At 46.0% G+C, this 19,388-nt stretch overlaps 1 non-coding gene across 1 annotated transcript; it reads right to left on the bottom strand.

The window, feature by feature from the left end:
• Nucleotides 1-18,121: 18,121 nt before the first annotated feature.
• TRNAT-UGU lies at nt 18,122-18,194 on the bottom strand. The gene has a single exon. It is a non-coding gene; the product is annotated as a tRNA-Thr (tRNA).
• Between the last annotated feature and the right edge of the window lie 1,194 nt (nt 18,195-19,388).

Below are 19,388 nucleotides of genomic sequence, written 5' to 3'. Positions count from 1 at the left end.
TTATTAATATAAGAGCCAATAAAGGAAGCCAGTCTATTGGCCAAGGCTTTCGTCATTATCTTCATATCATTGTTAATTAACGAGATTGGCCTATAATTGCTCACTTCACTAGGGTCCTTCCCCGGTTTGGGAATGACTGATATGAACGCTAGGTTCGCTGAGGGATCCAATAATGGATATTTACGCATGGAGTTGAAGAACCGAACCAGATAGGGAACCAGAATCTCGGAGAAAGTCTTGTAGTAATGGTTTGAAAAACCGTCAGGTCCTGGGGCCGAATCAGTCTTAAGATCTTTAATAACCTCGCGAATCTCTGCTACTTGGAATGATGAATCAAGGATGGAGCGATGGGAGTCTGAAAGTCGGGGGAGAGGGACATTCTTCAAAAAAGTGTCAAGGTCCGCTTGGGAGTGTCGTGCATCGGAGGAATATAGGGTTGAGTAAAAATATTGAAAGGCCTTGAGAATCTTTTCGGGGTTTTGGGTCAAGTGGCCATTCGAAGCCTTAATCTTGGGAATCGCATACGACCTCAATTTAGGCAAGAGTTTGGCTGCTAACTGTGGCCCGAACTTATTCACCCGCATATAAAATTTACTGTTCTGCCATGACAGATGTTTGTCCGCCTAGGATGTGAGAGCCAAATTGAGCGCCAGTCTGGCAGAATCAAGCTTGGCAAGGGAAGCCCAAGAGGGGTCCCGCTTGTAGGACTTACTTAGAATTTCAAAATCTTCCTCAAGTTTCAGTATGTCTATCTTATGTTCCGTTTCAATTTCGACGAAAGCAGTATGATCTACCCCGGATTACCGCCTTATGAGCCCCCCATAGGGAGCTAGGAGAAGTTTCATTGTTGTCATTGTTCTCAAAATATTCCCGGATCTCCTTCTCCAACATGGTACAATGAACCGAGAGAGAAGTGATGCGTTAAGGCGCCACGGACGAAACCCGGGAGAAGAAATCGTATTAGCAAGTTTGACGAGCACCAAAGAATGGTCCGACCATGGAACATCAAAAATGGACGCGGAAGACGCATTGTGGACCTCAGAGGCATGTAAAAAAATATGATCAATTCTCGCGTAAGTTTTATGAGGAGCCGAGTAATGCGTGTAGTCTTTTACCGTAGGGTTAAGCTCCCTCCAAATGTCTACGAGACCCAGTGAATGCAGAAGACGGGCAATTTGAAGGCTATGTTTAGGAGGTCTTTTGAGGTGTGGGATCCCAGCTGCTGATTTGTTAAGGATATTGTCAAAGGTGACATTAGAATCGCAACCCAAAATCACCCTGCCTTCAAAATGCGGTGCCAAAGTGGTAAATAATTTGGAGAAAAAGTGATTTTGCCCTGTGTTGGGAGCATAATAAGAGACTATGGTGTGAACCTTACCTTCTATCGAACCCTTAACAAGAATATAACGCCCGTCCTTGTCTGTGACAGTCATAGAGTGTACGAAATGGGTCTTTTTCGAGAAAAGGATAGCTACCCCTCTTTTTTTAGATTCAGCATTCGCCAAAAAAAGTTGGGTATCCATGGTGTAGAAAAGGGGGGTTATACGTGATGGGGAAATGGGTCTCCTGGAGTAGGACAACGTCCAGACCCCTGGAGTGGTAACTCTGAAACGCCTTGCGTCTTTTGAGTGGGGAGTTTAGGCCTTGTGTATTGTGTGAGGCTATCCTAAGCGCAGCCAGTCTGGGAGGTGTGTCAGCCATGGACCAAAAAGGATGTGGGCGAGCATACTGGAGAAAGGCTTACCTTAACCCACGAATGACCAGGACCATGCGATGAGGAGTCAAGTGGAAGTCGTATGTTAATTCCCACCAAAGTAGAGGCCCTCCGTGTGAACTTCTGAGGATTTAAAGGGAAACAAAGAAAAATATGAGATACAATGAGCAGACATTAGAGTTGGGAAGAAAGGAAAGAGAGAAAAGAAAGAGACTTAGATAAAAATGCCTATGAGGAAAATTTAGACGGGACTGGCCAACCAAGTCCTGAATTTGAGTCCAAACCAGGGGTGGACCCTGTAAGGTGACAACCCCAATAGGGGTCGTATACCTGCAGTAGCAAGAAGAGCAAGCTCTAACCTGTCACCGCAGAGAGAGTGGCGTGCTAGACCGCCCCAGCCTAAAGGCCAACATAAAAGCAATGAAACTCAGGCTGGGAGGCCTCCAGGCCATAGGCCTAGATAAAGGCACCAAAAAAAACAAAAAAAAAACAAACAAATTAAAATTCAATGAAGAAGGTTAAAGCAAAAACAATATCAATATGGCAGACAGATAAATATTAGCGTACAGGACAAAACATGACCTCGTAAACCCCAAAAGGAGAACAGGGACTAAAAAAAAAAATAGACTAAACTTAGAGAGAAGACTATGTCTGCAAAATGAAGATTCTAAAGTCAACTTAAGTAGCACGAACTCGTTGGGTATAGGAAGCAGCACTATACCGGCAGGAAGCACAACACCCGAGTAAGGGAAAAGTAGGCACAAAGAAAAAATTTCCAGGAAATACAGTAATCTTGGAGGACGAGAGTCTCTGGACCTCTTTGGTTGCTGCTTATTCCACAACGGGGAGATGGGACTGCCAGTGGGAGGCCTTTTAGATGTACCGGGACGGAGAGAAGCTTCCTGAGGGGGCAGTTCTTGATTGATAAATCCAAGACGTAGCAGTAGTTGTTCACCATCTCTGAAGCTCGAGAAGCCATAAGATTTGTCCTTATAATCAAACTGGAGACTAAATGGAAAGGACCACCTGTATTTAATGGATTTCTGCAAAAGGATCCCTAGAAGGGGCTTCAGGGACCTCCTCTTCTGGATAGTGGCTGGAGATATATCGGCAAATAATTGTATCTTTTTCCCCTGAACATTGAGGTCATCAATATTACGGGATCTCCTCATGACCTTTTTTACACTATAGTAGTGGGGCTTAACCACCACATCCCTCGGGAGCCCATCTTGGCGAGGAGGTTGTAGAGCTCTGTGGGCCCTATCCAGTTCGAGCTTATGATCAGGAATGTCAGGGATAATGTTTTTAATGAACAATTTCACCGTCTCAGGGATATTAACCACCCCCTCGGGGATAACCCTTATGCGAAAGTTATATCTCCTGTTGCGATTCTCTAAATCGTCAATTTTGGCAAGCTGTCACGATCGCTACCGTGCCAAACAGACAGCGAGGCGTGGTCGTCCCCCAGTTGGCTCTGGGTGAAATTGAACCCAGGGCCTCTCCGTTGCTGGTCCAGGTCTTTGCCTCTGAGCCACTGCTCAGTGATATTCTTCTTGCTGTCCGTCGGAGCCTGGTTCTGAACTCGTGCTACTTCGGACCAATCAGTGGCCTGAGCGGCCTATTTAGGCCAGCCCCTTCCTCCTTGCAAATTGCTGGTTCGTTACAGCTTCTGGATTTACCTTGCTGCTGAAAACCTTGTTTGGATATCTTGTTACTTGACCCCTGGCCTGTGTCCTGGATTATCGCCTTCTGTTTACCTTGACCCCGGCTTGAACTTGGACTCTCTGATCTCTGTAATCCCTGACCCTCGGCTTTGGACTTTTGGATACACCACTTGCTTCAGCCCCTGACTCCAGCTTGCTCCTGGTTTTTCCTTCAGTCTTGTTCCCTGTGTGCACCTGCTATTTTGGACTGTTTCCTGTGTCATCTGCTACAGTCTCCAGTGTGCTTCTGTGATCCGGTTTCCGGTTTACCTTGGATCTCCTCCTGCCACTGGTCCCGGTGCCTCCTGTTCTGTCCCAAAATCCAGAGGGCGGATCGCATCGAGTCGCAAAGGTGAGCCGCTCTTGGCATCTCGGCCTCGGTAAGTAACGTTCCTGACACAAGCGCTATGTCAAGTTGGTCCTGCAGTGACTGTATACAGTTAGTATTTTGGTTGGTACGTGCTGCTGTATTGTCTACCGCCTGTTCAATGGCTTCCATGCGGGCTCCTATATTCTGCAGATCAGCTTTAATGGAGGATGTAATCTGTGCTGCAGTCTGTGTTAACCCTGCTGCCAGCATGTCAGAAAAGCAGTTCAGAAGCTGAGCCATATCAGATTGAGAGGGTTGGGGCATGGGAGATGGTGTCTGGAGGCCAGTCTGACTCATGGGGGATTGCAGCATGGAGGTGCCCAGAATGTCTGCCATAGTGTGCTTAATAAGCGATTCCGTGGAGGCTGGGGAAACCATGATGAGGGGGTCATTACTCACAGGAGTTGCCAGCAAGGGTAGAGTGTGCTGGATCGATGTTGAGGGATCTGCAATAGACTCCGTGTCCGCAGCGTCTCCACGAGGAGGCGCTGCGGCCACCATCTTGAGGCTTGAGGGAGCTGCTAGGCCGAAGTCCAGCTGATGGCTGAAACCCCTCTTTTCACTGCCGCCAGACATCCAGGGCAATGCTCCGCGCTCTCCGCTATCCCCACGGACCTTCCTCGGGAGAAATCTCCCAGCAAGTCAGCCACTATGAGCCACGATGTGCTGTGACGGTCCGGAGCTCCCGTTCAGCACGTCTTCACGGAAGTCCCGTGCATGCGCACTCCCCATGCTATTTTTTTCAATGATTTTTATCCATATTGCAGGGACCAAACATTACATTAAAGCCGCAAGCAGTATTAAATTACTTTTTTCTGAGAGTAATCTCATGTTGTGCAGGGACATTTCTAAACACGTGCCACTACTATAGACACCCAGCAGGTACCATATTTAAAGGATTTTTTTTTCACTTTAACCACTTAAGCCCCGGACCTTTAGGCAGCTAAATGCCCAGGCCAGGTTTTGCGATTCGGCACTGCGTTGCTTTAACAGACAATTGCGCGGTCGTGCGACGTGGCTCCCAAACAAAATTGGCGTCCTTTTTTCCCCACAAATAGAGCTTTCTTTTGGTGGTATTTGATCACCTCTGCGGTTTTCATTTTTTGCGCTATAAACAAAAATAGAGCGTCAATTTTGAAAAAAATTCAATATTTTTTACTTTTTGCTATAATAAATATCCCCCAAAAACATATATAAAAACATTTTTTTCCCTCAGTTTAGGCCGATACGTATTCTTCTACCTATTTTTGGTAAAAAAAAACCCAATAAGCGTTTATCGATTGGTTTGCGCAAAATTTATAGCGTTTACAAAATAGGGGATAGTTTTATTGCATTTTTATAAAAAAAATATTTTTACTACTATTGGCGGCGATCAGCAATTTTTTTCGTGACTGCGACATTATGGTGGACACTTCGGACAATTTTGACACATTTTTGGGACCATTGTCATTTTCACAGCAAAAAATGCATTTAAATTGCATTGTTTATTGTGAAAATGACAGTTGCAGTTTGGGAGTTAACCACAGGGGGCGCTGTAGGAGTTAGGGTTCACCTAGTGTGTGTTTACAACTATAGGGGGGTGTGGCTGTAGGACTGACGTCATCAATCGAGTCTCCCTTATAAAAAGGATCACTCGATCGATACGCCGCCACAGTGAAGCACGGGGAAGCCGTGTTTACATACGGCTCTCCCCGTTCTTCAGCTCCGGGGAGCGATCGCGACGAAGTGGCTATAAACTAATAGCCGCGCCGTCGTCCCGGATCGCTCCCCGAGGGAATCTGCCTGCCGCACGTAGCGGGGGGGGGGGTCCCGATCGGACCCCCCACCCGCTAGAAGGCAGGAACGTATATATACGCCCATCTGCCTGTCCGTGCCATTTTGCGGACGTATATAGTCGTGCGGCGGGCGTTAAGGGGTTAAGCATCATTAAAATCGCTGCTTAAGAAAAAACTACAGTTTTTAAAACTTTTTTTTTTCCATTGATACATGTTCCCTGGGGCAAGACCTGGGTTCTCAAAGACGTTTTCCATCAATAACTTGCATATTGGGCTTTAAAATTAGCACTTTTGAATTCGAACGTTCGAGTCCCATAGACTTCAATGGGGTTCTAAATGTTAGCGCGAACGGACGGTCTGTTCGAACGTTCTGGTGCGAACCGAACCCGGGTATGTTCGGCTCATCCCTAGTCAACAGGGGCGGAAAGTTGAGATCGAAAGTGCTCCTCAAGATCCCAGGTACCTGAGGGAGCAGTCCGACCATTTAAATTTAAACTGGGATTTCAATGAGCTCAATCTAGTGGGAGGAATATTAACCCCCTCTTCTGCCGATTTATCCAATTTATCTAAATAAATTTTCAGGTTGGAGAGATTCCCGTATCTATCAAACTCCCGGAGTAGGTTCGGCAGGGACACCACCAGGTTTGTCAAGGAGAACAATAGATCATCCGAATACGCTGAGATTTTAAATTGCGCATCTCTCACAGTGACCCCTGTAATGTTGGGGTGTGCGCATACCGTGCACAGGAAGGGCTCTAAAGCCAAGGCAAAAAGTAGGGGAGAGAGCGGGCACCCCTGTCTAGTTCCGTTCGTGGTTGGAGAAAGTCTCTGATAATATTCCATTGGCTTTGACCTGGGCCGTGGGTATGAAATAGATGCTAGAAATACAGTGGAGCCGACCAGAGTGAGCCGCTGTGTGAGGAACCGGGGGATGAAGAAGAAAAAGGTAGTGATTAAACTACCTGGTGTGGGTCAGCAGAAGGAGCCGTCCCAGCCATCCCAGCCGGAGATCCAGCGGTATTTTCCCTTGACGCGGTCAGCTACGACCAGGTACCGCAAGACCGGGTCACGTGACACAGTGACGTGCGGGGAAGCACTCAAGTCTGCAGTCCCTCTCTCCACAACCTTACCGTCAGCGTCAGTGTCAGTGATGTCGCTCTCAGGACGGGGAGGGGGAGAGAGTGAGAAGGGGGGACAGAAAGGACAGAGTGGTAAAGACGGTTCACACAGAGCCCTCCCTGGGAGATCATGAGACGGAACTGAAAGCCCTGCTGCAAACCCTCCCTACAGGGACAGGTATGGAGATGCTGGTAAAGCGTATGGAGGAATCCCATCGCAAGGACATGGAGATCGTGTGGGAGGAGGTCCTACAAATATCAGATAAGTTGGAAAAAGATGAATTGATGCTGACAAAATTGGATGCACGGGTCTCTGCTATAGAACAGACATACATGTTAAAAATATCCCAGGTTGACTCTATACAGCTCCTGTTGGAGGAAATGGAGGACCGTAGTAGACGCAAGAACTTAAGGTTCAGAGGGGTCCCCGAAGCGGTGGAGAGGGAAGCTTTACAGTCAACTATAAATGTGATATGTAGTCAGTTGGCTTCCCCCCCCGCCCTCCCAGGGGTTTGAATTTGAAAGATTGCACAGATCATTGGGCCCTCGCTCAACAAATCTGAATAGGCCTAGAGACATAATTTGTTGTTTCCACCAATATGCACATAAGAAGATGATCAGTCGAGCAGCATGGGAGGCGGGAGAAATCATGTTTGAAGGAGCTCAGATAAAAATCCTCCCAGACTTATCTCGGGCTACGCTACAACGAAGAGCCATGTTGCGCCCTCTATTGGACAAAATGAGGAGCTCGGGGGGGGGGGGGGACTTATCGATGGGGGTACCCAATTTCTATAACAATCAGAAAGGGAGCAGAGACTTTTCTTTTACAGCAGCCTATGGACCTCCCTGACTTGTTTAATTTTCTAGGAATATACCCATTTGAAGTCCCAGATTGGCTACAACATCTACCTGGGTTAAGAAGATAAGGACTCATAGGGGATAAAGGAAGTATAGAAGAAAGGAGAGGGATTGTTGGGGATAGATAGGAATCGGGAGATTCGAGGCCGCTCCCCACCCCCAAATTTATTTTGTTTGCCCCCCCTTTTTTTCTTTTTTATTCCTCTCTCTGATACATCCTTATTTTGCTGTCCAGTCCTTCCACCCGAAGGGGTAATGAATAGCACTATTTTATAAATGCACAAATGATAAATTGATATGATAATGATATGAGATATGAGATCAAATGATTGTCGGGGAGATAATTTTTTAAATCTCCCCCCTCTGGGGATTTGTTGTTGGTTTTCTGTTTTTCCTTTTTTTTAAGTCTCGGATACTGGATAAATACACTATGAACACTTGATGTAGCTAAGGAGTATAGGTCACATGGTAGAGGGGCCCCCGGAACAGGGTCACAGGAATTTTTTTTTCACAAGTTTCACAGGAATGTATATGAGTGTACTGGTTCTTATGATATATTATGATATAATGTTTATATATAATTCGATATAGAGGTGATTTATAGATAAGTGTTTTTTTTTTTCCTTTTTTTTTGCACCATATTATCACTAAAAAGGTTAATTGTTAATTAGGTTAATTGTGGAAGGCTGGGGAATGGAGGTTGGGGTGGGGAGAGAGAGGGGACATTGGGATGTGAGTTGGTTCAGGGGGGGGGGGGCGACGGACGGTAGGGAGTCCTTCTTGTCATGTTGTTTTTATGGTGGTTACCTTTTTTTTTTTTTTTTTCTATATATACACATTGGGGCAAATCCTCAAAAAAACTGCCTAACTTAACTTTTAGCAGTTAAGTTACACTGGCGGAAAATTTCTACCTAAGTGCCCGATCCACAAAGCACTTACCTAGAAATTTTCGGCTGTGTAACTTAAGTGCCTCCGTCGCAAGGCGGTCTTCTCATCCAGGGGGCGATGACAATTTAAATGAGGCGCGCTCCCGCGCCGGACGTTCTGCGCATGCGTGTGACGTAATTTTTCCCGACGGGCAGCGCGCAAAATTACGTTACGTCGGGCTTTGTGGATTGCAACGGGACAATAAAGTTGCGTCGGGAAAAAAAAAGTTACGCGGCGAAAAATACAATTTGAAATTAAAAAAAAATAGCGGCGATCGAAAAAAAGGTATGTTTTTACAAGGTGTTACTAGTTTACACCTTGTAAAAGCATCCCTAATTTTACGCATGCAAAACATAACTTACGCAGAAAACACAAAGCTAAAAAGCTTTGTGGATCTGCCTAAGTCCTCATTTGCATACGCAAAGCGGCATTTCGACTCGAAATGCCCCCAGCGGCGGATGCGGTACTGCATCCTAAGATCCGACATTGTAAGTCTCTTACAGATGTCGGATCTTCTGCCTATCTTTGGAAAACTGATTCTGAGGATCAGTTCCAAAGATAGGCACAGGGATACGCAGGCTGAACAGCAGTTCCGCCTGCGTATCCCTTTTGAGGATTTGGCCCATTGATTCCTTACTGACCACAGTCTATTAAGGGAAAATTCTCTCCTCTGGCACTCATAGGGATTTGGAGTAAGAGGTATGGAAGGGTAATTCTATCCTTCCCCATAAATAGGAGATAAAATATAATTATAGGCCAGTTAACTATGAGGAGAGGAGAGGTGGGAAGGGGTTAGGGGAAAACAAATAAATTAAACAAAATAAAATATAAAATAGATGATAGAAATAGAAAATAAACAGAAGAAAATACTGTAAAAAGAGCAGACCGAGTAAAAAGTCGGGGGGGTATAGGGAAGCTGGGTGGGAGCCACTTGACCAATCTACTTATACCCCCCTAAGTAGGTATACACCCACGGAGGTTACTGGAGAAGGATCCAGTCCAGGGTGTTTTTTTTTCCTTTAGGGGCATAGAAGGGGGGAAGGGATTGATATAAAGGAGGGAGGGAGGGGGGGGGAGAGTTTTTTTTCTTTTACTCTTTGCCTTTCTCTCGAGATGGAGGCAATAAAAGTAACATCCTTGAATGCTAAAGGATTGAATGTCCCAGAAAAACGGAGGATGATGTTGAAGGACTTAAAGGGTCACTAAAGGATTTTTTGTTTTTTAGCTAAATAGCTTCCTTTACCTTACTGCAGTCCTGGTTTCATGTCCTCATTGCTCGTTTTTGCTCTGATGTTGCTGTAATTCTGCTCTGTTCTGGATACTTCCTGGTTGTCTGGCTCCTTATGAAAAAAGTCATGGGAGAGTTTAGCTTTGTTTTCCTAGCCATGACTCTCTATGGCACTGTCCAGCACAGAGGCATAAAATAACATGCAAAGACTAAACTAGTTTCAGTTTAGTTTTTGCATCTAAGAGGCACATTATATGATTGATTTTTATCTATTTTTAATCGTTTTTAAAAGGAATCAGTTAACTATTATTTCTCTATACCCTGTAAACAATCATTTCAGCAAAAAAAAATAATCCTTTAGTGATCCTTTAAGGAGTTGGGGGACAGATGTGGCCTATGTACAGGAGACCCATTTTAGGGCAGGGGAACTACCATTCCTCCAGAACAGATTCTGCCCATGTGTATACCATGCAATGAATCAGAAGGCAAAATCTAAGGGAGTATCAATCCTGATCTCCAATCAAGTGGCTTGGACGCTACAAGATAAACGCCTGGATCCCAATGGTAGGTTCCTTTTCCTGAAGGGTAGTATTGGGGGTGTCAAAGTGACCTTGGCCACACTGTACGCACCAAATACTAACCAAGACGTATTCATTAAAAAAGCTCTTACAGAATTGGCCGATTTCTCAGAGGGTAAGCTAATTCTGGGGGGTGATTTTAATATCACTTTGGACCCCAGACTGGATACGTCTTCAGTGTCATCATCGATCTCAGGGAACACCAGAAAGGGGATAATACGAAAATTACACAATGTATAGTTAGTAGACGTCTGGAGGATCCTACACGCAGAGGAAAGAGATTACACCTTCTTCTCCAATCCACATCAAGTTTACTCCTGCATAGGACTTTTTCTGATCCCCCACTATCTGATTACTTCAGTAGTGGGGATAACAATCAGGAATATAACGTGGTCAGACTATGCCCCGATCAGTCTGTGTCTCTCCCTCTCCAGTGCGGTATTTGCCCAAGATAGATGCTGGCGATTGAACGAGAGTCTGCTGCAAAATCCAGAAGTTAAAGAGGATGTCGCTAAGGAGATTGCAGCATACTTCCAGGTCAATGACACGCCAGGGAGTGATCCAGAAATGGTGTGGGAGGCACACAAGACAGGGGGATCCTGATAAAACATGGATCATACCTGAAAAAAAAACGTGAAAAACAGATCAGGGAAATATTAGAGGATATTTAGAAATTGGAACTTCAGCATAAAAAAATACAACTACCCGCCGTTGGGAGGGAGTTAGAACAATTAAGGAGGCAGATTTCAGAGATCATGTGTTTCAAAGCCAAAGCGACAATACAGAGAGGAAAGAAGGTTAATTATGAGCTGGGTGATAAATGTAGCAAATTACTCGCAGGGAAACTCAAGGAAAAGAACCGGTCAATATATGTTCCGCAAATTAAAGAGGGACAACTGTAAAGAAAACCATGTGCAAAACAGTGTAGCGCTGGACAACATATACCTTATAAATCAAGCGCTGGACAACATATACCTTATAAATCAATGTATAAAGCAGCAAGTATAGACAATATTAAACTGTAAGTGATAAAAAATCATTTGAAACCTAATTCAATATATAAATGCGCAAGATCTATAAATGCATAGGTTATTGTAACACTGTGCCAACAATATAGCACTGAGCAACAAGTGACAAGATACCTATATATATCTCAACAGATAATGTGATAATTAAACAGAAGTTCTATCAGGGAGCAGTGGTTAACCCTATGAGGAGCTGTGGATTTTACTTTCTAACTCGTGGAGAGATGTGGATTTGTTCCTGACACCTTAAAGGATCACAACCTCCTGCTATGCCTGTTTAGACTACTCCTGAAAGGGATTAGTCACAGGCTTTCTGGTAAGCCTTTATTCCCACTGGTGCTGGGTCACTGATGTCTGAATTTCCATCCTTTCTCACCTGTGGATCTCCTAATTGGACTTTTAGTGCTTGCATTTTTCATCATCTGAATTGGAAGGGGCTAATAATTCCCTGCTTTCTTCTGTGGACTCTATTAGGTAGATTCAGGTAGAGTTAGGCCGGCTTATCAGTAGATAAGCCGACCTAACTCAGAATCTACGCCGACCTATGTTTAAGCGTATGCTCAAACAGAGATACACTTAAACATATCTAAGATACGACGGCTTGCGCCGTTCTATCTTAGATTGCAATATTTTGGATGGCCGCTAGGTGGCGCTTCCATTGCAGTCGGAGTAGAATATGTAAATGCGGGGATACGCCGATTCACGAACGTACGCCCGGCCGCCGCAGTCGATTTACGCCGTTTCTGTAAGGCATTAGCAGGCCTAAAGTTATTCCACCTATTAGGTGGAATAACAATGTTAAAGTATGGCTGCCGTTCCCGCCGCGAGATTCGAATTTTTAACGTCGTTTGCGTAAGTCGTCCGCGAATCGGGATTTACGCCGTTTACGTCCACGTCAAAATCAATAGGCCCGTGCGGTGTACGTAGCCGCAATGCCCACTGGGAAATGTAGGCGCCCGGCGCATGCGCAGTTAAAAAAAAACGTAAAAAACGTGAGGTCAAGCCTCATTACCATCAAACACGCCCCCCTCCAACACATTTGAATTAGGCGCCCTTACGCCCGCCGCATTTACGCTACGCCGCCCTAAGTAAGGAGGCAAGTACTTTGAGAATACAGTACTTGCCTCTCTTACTTAAGGCGGCGTAGTGTAAACACGCTAGGCTACACCGCCTTAGATTTTCGCGCCCCTACCTGAATCTACCTATATTTGTTTTGCACCTCATATGCTGAATTAGTCAGTCTATTTTACACTGTTTAATTATCACATTATCTGTTGAGATATAGGTATCTTGTCACTTGTTGCTCAGTGCTATATTGTTGGCACAGTGTTACAATAACCTATGCATTTATAGATCTTGCGCATTTATATATTGAATTAAATTTCAAATGATTTTTTATCACTTACAGTTTAATATTGTCTATACTTGCTGCTTTATACATTGATTTAAAAGGTATATGTTGTCCAGCGCTACACTGTTTTGCACATTTTTCTTCACACTTTATATCTAAGGCCCCGTACACACCATAGAATCCATCCGCAGATAAATCCCAGCAAATGGGTTTCAGCGGATAGATCCTATGGTGTGTACACGCCAGCGGATCTGTTTCCGCGGATATATCTCCCCTGGGATGGATTCCAGCAGATAGAATATTTGCTGACATGCAGAACAAATCCATCTGCTGGAGTCCATCCCAACGGATGGATCCGCTGGTCTGTACAGACTCACCGGATCCATCCGTCCGAAGGGATCCCCCGCATGCGTCGTAATGATTCGACGCATGCGTGGAATTCCTTATATGACAGCGTCGCGCACGTCGCCAGAGGATTTCGCCGCGGATTTCAATGCGATGGAGTGTACACTCCATCGCATGAAAATCCGCCGAAATCCTCGAGAGGATTTATCCGCGGAAACGGTCCACTGGACCGTATTCGCGGATAAATTCTATCGTGTGTATGGGGCCTTAGTTGTAGTGTTTAGCAGCAGGACATCCCTCCCAGGACCTTATCTTAATTGTTTCACCAATATATTTTTTTCCTTACTCAGAGATAGCCCGGACATTTGGGGAATATTATTCCTCCTTATACAATTTAACATCAGTAGGGGATACACAGTTGGGGGTAAAGGATTATTTATCTGTTGCAGGAATGCCTAGATTGTCATCCCCAGCCTGAAACTGCCTAGAGAGCCCTATCTCCACTGAGGAGGTAGATGAAACCCTAAGGCCTTGTACTCACGACCGGATCTGTCCGCTGTAAACTGTCTGACGGACAGTTTTCGGCGAACAAGGCTGATTTATGTTTTGGTCCGCTGGCTTGTACACACCAGCGGACCAAATTCCCATCGTACTGGAACGCGTGCACGTAAACCACATACGACGTCACTATAAAGGGCAAGAGCAAAGTCAATGGCGCCGCCCTCTGTTCCTCTTTTGCTAGTTACGGGTTGTGACGGTATCGGTATGATATCCCCGTCAACGTTCCCTTCTTCCCATAACGAAAATCACCCCAATATTCCACGAGGAGGGATATCCCTGGAATCGCCCAGAAAGCCACACATGCCAAGCTTACTGCTGGAACAAGACACTTTATTGACACAAAAACTCAGCTTATATGTGGTTACAGCCTGTTAGGAACGCCCCCCTCACACAGTGGGGTTTCCCATACAGATTATAGGAGACAAGTCGGAGCCGACCCTGCAGACACGTTTCTTTAGATAAAGACATCAGTGGAGTTAAATACTAGTTGTAACAGCCTGACCACAATGAAGCAATCAGAATAATTAACATGAGCCACTTATCTAATCATTGTAAACAGTAAGGCCGGTCTCCTTCCCACACACAATAACGGAAAATTGTTATTCTTACCTTCGGTAATTTTCCTTTCCTGGCCTGTCCTCACGTCAGCACATCATGGGTTAATCCCCTCCTCCGGTCCACCAGTACCACCTTCTTTTAGCTAATAAGTAGGGGGCCCCTCCTCCCAGTCCTTGTTCCACTAATTTGGCGGACGACAGACTATAGGGAGGGAAAGGCTGTGCTGACGTGAGGACAGGCCAGGAAAGGAAAATTACCGAAGGTAAGAATAACAATTTTCCGTTTTCCTGGCCAGTCCTCCCGTCAGCACATCATGGGATTTAATTTAACACCCAAGGGCGGGAAAATGTATATAAGACTCGGACGACAACTATAAATGCTGCTTAAGTGAATCTTTCTTTATTTTGCCTGCAAAGGTGCCGATACCACGGCATTTCCGAAACTAGACGCCTTAGATGACGTCACGTCTAGATTTCTAATGCTTTGCGAAGGTCTTGCAGGAACTCCAACTGGCCGTCTTGCATATTTCCTCAACTGGTATTTTGGCAAATGCTGCCCAGGAGGCTGCCACCCCTTTGGTAGAGTGAGCTCTAGTTGCCTGAGGAGGCGTCAGCCCTTGTTTCTCGTACGTGAGCTTTCTTACTTTGGTGATCCAGGTTGAGATTATTCTTGTTGAAACGGCTTGTCCTCTTTTAGACCCAGATGGTAAGATGAAAAGGGAATCCATTTTGCGCACTTGTTGAGAACGGTGCAGGTAAATTGAGAAAAGGTTGACCATGTCTAGAGGTCTGAGGTCCAGTTTTTCTTCCTGCCTAGGAGGTAATGTAAAGCTAGGTAGCACTGCCTCCCAGTTGAGGTGAAATTTTTGAAACTACCTTGGGTGTTGCTATTGGTGAAGGCCTCAGAATTACTTTGTCTGGAAGGATGATACAGTACGGTTCCTTACTGGACAGGGCCACTAGCTCGGATACCCTTCTTGCCGATGTTACGGCGGTGAGAAAAAAACAGTTTAAGTGTTAGGAACCAGAATGGACAAGATTCTGCCGGTACAAAAGGATGCGGAAGTAGTGCTCTTAGCACTGTGCCTAAGTCCCAGGCCGGAAATAGAGACTTCCTTGGAGGATTAATTTTCATGGTCGCTTTTAAGAATTGTTTTACCAGTGGTTCGTCTGCCCACCTGTATCCTGTAAAACACAACAAAGCTGAAATTTGTACCTTCAATGTACTATAGGCTAAGCCTTTGTTTAGAGCAGATTGCAAAAAGTCCAATACTTGTGCCACATTCGGATCCACCGAAGCGAAATTTTTCTGTAACGCAAAAGTTGTAAACTTTGCCCAAATCCTGTTGTAGGTGACATTGGTCGAGGCCTTTCTAGACTTTAACAGTGTTGAGATTACTTCCTTTGAAATGCCTTGTGCCTGGAGTCTGGTTGATTCAGCAGCCAGGCCGTCAGTTTGCAACCTGTTCGGGTTGGGGTGAACACATTGGCACTGCCATAGGAGATCTCTCTTTAGCGGCAGACGTCTTGGGGGAGCCAACGCCATGTGTAGGAGTAGAGGGAACCATGGCCTCTGCGGCCAAAAGGGTAGAATTATTATTGTATGAACCTTTTCCCTCGCAATCTTTAACAAAGTCCTCATTACTAGCGGCACCGGCGGAAAGATGTAAACTAGGGGAAAATCCCATGGAATGGAGAAGGCATCTTGGGTCAAGGCTTTGTTGCAACGGAACCTGGACACAAATTGGGGTGTCTTTGTATTGACACGGGTCGCCATTAGATCCACTGAGGGTGTCCCCCACTCGGAAAAGATTGGTTCTAGGAACTTCTTGTTCAAGGCCCATTCGTTCTTGTCGGGGAACTCTCGACTCAGATGATCCACGATGGAATTCTGGCTGCCCGGAATGTAGGCTGCTGTTAGGGCTTCCAGATGTGCTTCGGCCCACACAAATATTTTGGTTGCCACCTGCAGAAGTGGCAAGCTCTTGGTTCCGCCCTGTCTGGCTATATATGCTACTGCTGTCTTGTTGTCTAACATTAGTTTAACTCAAGCTCCCTGTACCAGTTTCTCGAAGGCCTGCAGGGCCATGTATGCTGCTTGCAGCTCCAAAAGGTTGGAGTGTCGGGATTCCGTCTTGCTCCAAACTCCTTGCACCTGCCTGCCGAGGCAGTGAGCACCCCAGCCCCGGAGACCGGCACCCGAAGTTATCGGAACCCAGTCCCCGGGGCTGAGGGGCATGCCCCGCGATAGGTTCTCTGATGACTTTCACCAAGCTAGGTTCAGTCGAATCCGGCTTGGTATGAGAATCCTCTGGTGAAGAGAGGTACCGTCCTATTGGTTCAGGAAGGTTGCCTGGAAGGCTCTTGTGTGGAATCTTGCCCAAGGAATGGTTGGGTTTGCTGCAGTAAACATCCCGAGTAGGGTCATACAATCTATTGCAGTTAGCGATGTTGACTTCATCACGCTGCTGACGCAGGCTACCAATTCTGCCTTCTTTCGTTCGGGTAGGAGGACAAGGTCTCTGTTTGTATTGAAAAACAGTCCCAGATATTCCATCTGTTGTGAGGGAATCAATTGGCTCTTTTGCCTGTTGATGATCCGGACAAATTTTGATAGGATTTCTAGAACCATGTCGCGTTGAGACGCCAGTTCTCCGCTCGAATGTGCTACTACCAGGATGTCGTCTAGGTAGTGAAATATTTTTATGCCTTTCAGGCGAATGATGGCAATAACGGCTAGTAAGATTTTGGAAAACAATCGCGGAGCTGTGCTGATGCCGAACGGCAGACACCTGAACTGGAAGTGATCTTCCCCTACCAAGAATCTTAGATATCTTTGGTGGCTCTCATTGATTGGGACGTGCAAAAATGCATCCGTTAGATCGACTGATATCAACCAGTCTCCTGGTTGCAACACAGAGATGATTGTAAATACAGACTCCATCTTGAACGTCTTGGGTTCTATGAAGTGGTTTAGAATTCTCAGGTCCAGAACTGGTCTGAGATCCCCCGATGGTTTGGGAACTAGAAAGATTGGAGAGTATACCCCTTTTCCTTGTTGGGATAGGGGCACCGGCGAAATTGCATTCTTTTGCTGTAAGCCGTCTAAATATTCTTGTAAGCAGTTCCGTTTCCTCTGATCTGTCGGTTATTTTGTGTGGACCACCGTATTGGGTGGTTTCTTCTGAAAGGATATTTTGGAACCGTATCTGACCGTCTTGCGGACCCACTGGTCCTTGACCTCTTCCGCCCATACTTCCCTGAAGGACATTAACCTGGCGCCCACCTGGGGGTGGATGGGCGGTTGACCCGTCAAAAAGATTTTTCGGGTTTTTTCGCGGTCTGTGCCGCTCTAGACTTTACCTTCTGCAGAAAAGAATCTTGTGGATTTTTCCAGTAGGGCCTTGTATATTCCCGTCCTGGCCTGTATGACCTGGCATCATACGCCTTTTTGTAGTCTGGTTGGGCTGGCCGGGTGGCCTGCTGTGTCTTCCTAGGTCTCTGTGGCATTAGACCCGACTTTCCCCCTGTAGCTCGACTAATAGCTTCTTCTAGGGTCTTTCCGAACAGCACCTTGCCATTAAACGGAATATTGCAGAGACTCAGTTTTGAGGTGCTGTCTGCTCCCCAATGTCGCAACCAGAGGGCCCTATTTGCCGTCACTGCAAAAGCCATGATTTTTGCGAGTAACTTTGTCAGGTCCATAGAGGCTTCCGCTATGAAATCGGCGGCAAGATCGAATTCCTCCATTGTCTGTATGACTGATTCTGACCCTGTATCTGCTTTTAGGGCTGCTTGGGTTCTCGTGGTCCAGACCTTGAGTGCTCTGGAGACTGAGGTTAGGGCAATAGCCGGGCGGCACGCTGCACCTGCAGCTGAGTAGACCTTTTTTAGGTCTGTGTCTGCACGTCTGTCCATTGGGTCTTGCAATGGCAATGCGACCTGTCGGGCCAGGCGCTGTAAGGCCACATCTATGCCCAATGGGGAGTCCCAAAGGTCTGCTTCTGGTGGAGGCCCCAGCGAGATCTGAACTTGCGACCCCTGGTTTACAAGACCAGTGCTCTAACCCCTGAGCTATGGAGCCCCCAGTCAATGGTGTCTCTCACGGCTGTGACAAATGATTCAATATATTGAAAATCAAATAAATATTCTGAGGGCTCTTCAGAGTCCGATGAGCCTAGTGATAGCGTCTCCCGGGCAGGTGATTCATCGCCCACTGATTGATTGGCGCTACTAACTTTAGATCTTCTAGGTGTTTTGGTGGCTGCGGCTGACTGAATACCCTCTGCCACCTGTAGCCACGTCCTTAATGCAGCCGGTGCATAGAAGTTTGCCAGGTTCGGATGGTGCCGAACATGCCCAACAAAGACCATCGTCTGGGCGGGGTCTTGATGCATTTGGCTCTGCTACAGTCGCAGAGTGACTGGATTTGCGTGCTGGACTAGAATGGGACTTATGCGTTGCCCGAGAGCCAGACGCTTGCGGAGATTTTGAACGGTGGCGGGACTTTTTTCTCCGTTCCTGTCTTATCTTAGGGCTTCTGCTCCTAAAAAGACAACCAAGAAACATTATCTTTAGCTCTTGGTATTGCACTCTTTTACGTTGTGGCCCCCGTTGACCCCTCCTACCTGTCCGGTGACTTTGGTGCATCCTGAGGCTGTGGTGAGCTCATGCTGTGTAAAGAAGCAGGATACGCACATCAGGCGGTGTAGCAATTGATACCTAATTTTATTTATTTATTTATTTATTTCTTTTTTGCTGAAATTACTGTTTACAGGGTATACAGACATAACAGTTAACTGACTTCTTTCAAAAATGACCAAGAATAGATCAAACTCAATCACACAATGTGCCCCTAGGTTCACCTTCGGTTTTAAAGGTACATACATGAAGTTCCGGGTGAGAGGTGAGTCGGGAAGAATCACAGAACAAAAACAAACAAATCCAGGGCAGTGTTTTGTTTTTAAAATGAATCTGATTGGTTCTGAGGAGTTTTAGACACACAGTAATGACAGCTTAGACCATCGTGAAAAGCTCCCAGCACCATGGTTATAAGGAAACAGGCAACCAGGAAGTGTGGAGATCACAGCAGAATTACAGCTACTTCAAAGCAAAAATGAACAATGAGGACATGAAAGCATAGTGCAGCGCTGACACAATCTCACACAATCCTCCTCAGCTGGAGGCTTACCTAGTGCTTCCTCTCCCAGACAGTGGCAGACCGCACTGAGCCTCCTGTCTTGGAGAGTCTTTTAAAGCCGATTTGGGCACGCCCCCG

The sequence above is a fragment of the Rana temporaria genome, chromosome 11 (assembly GCF_905171775.1).
Source record: "Rana temporaria chromosome 11, aRanTem1.1, whole genome shotgun sequence".
NCBI lineage: Eukaryota > Metazoa > Chordata > Amphibia > Anura > Ranidae > Rana > Rana temporaria.
This window is presented reverse-complemented; position numbering and strand designations above follow the sequence as displayed.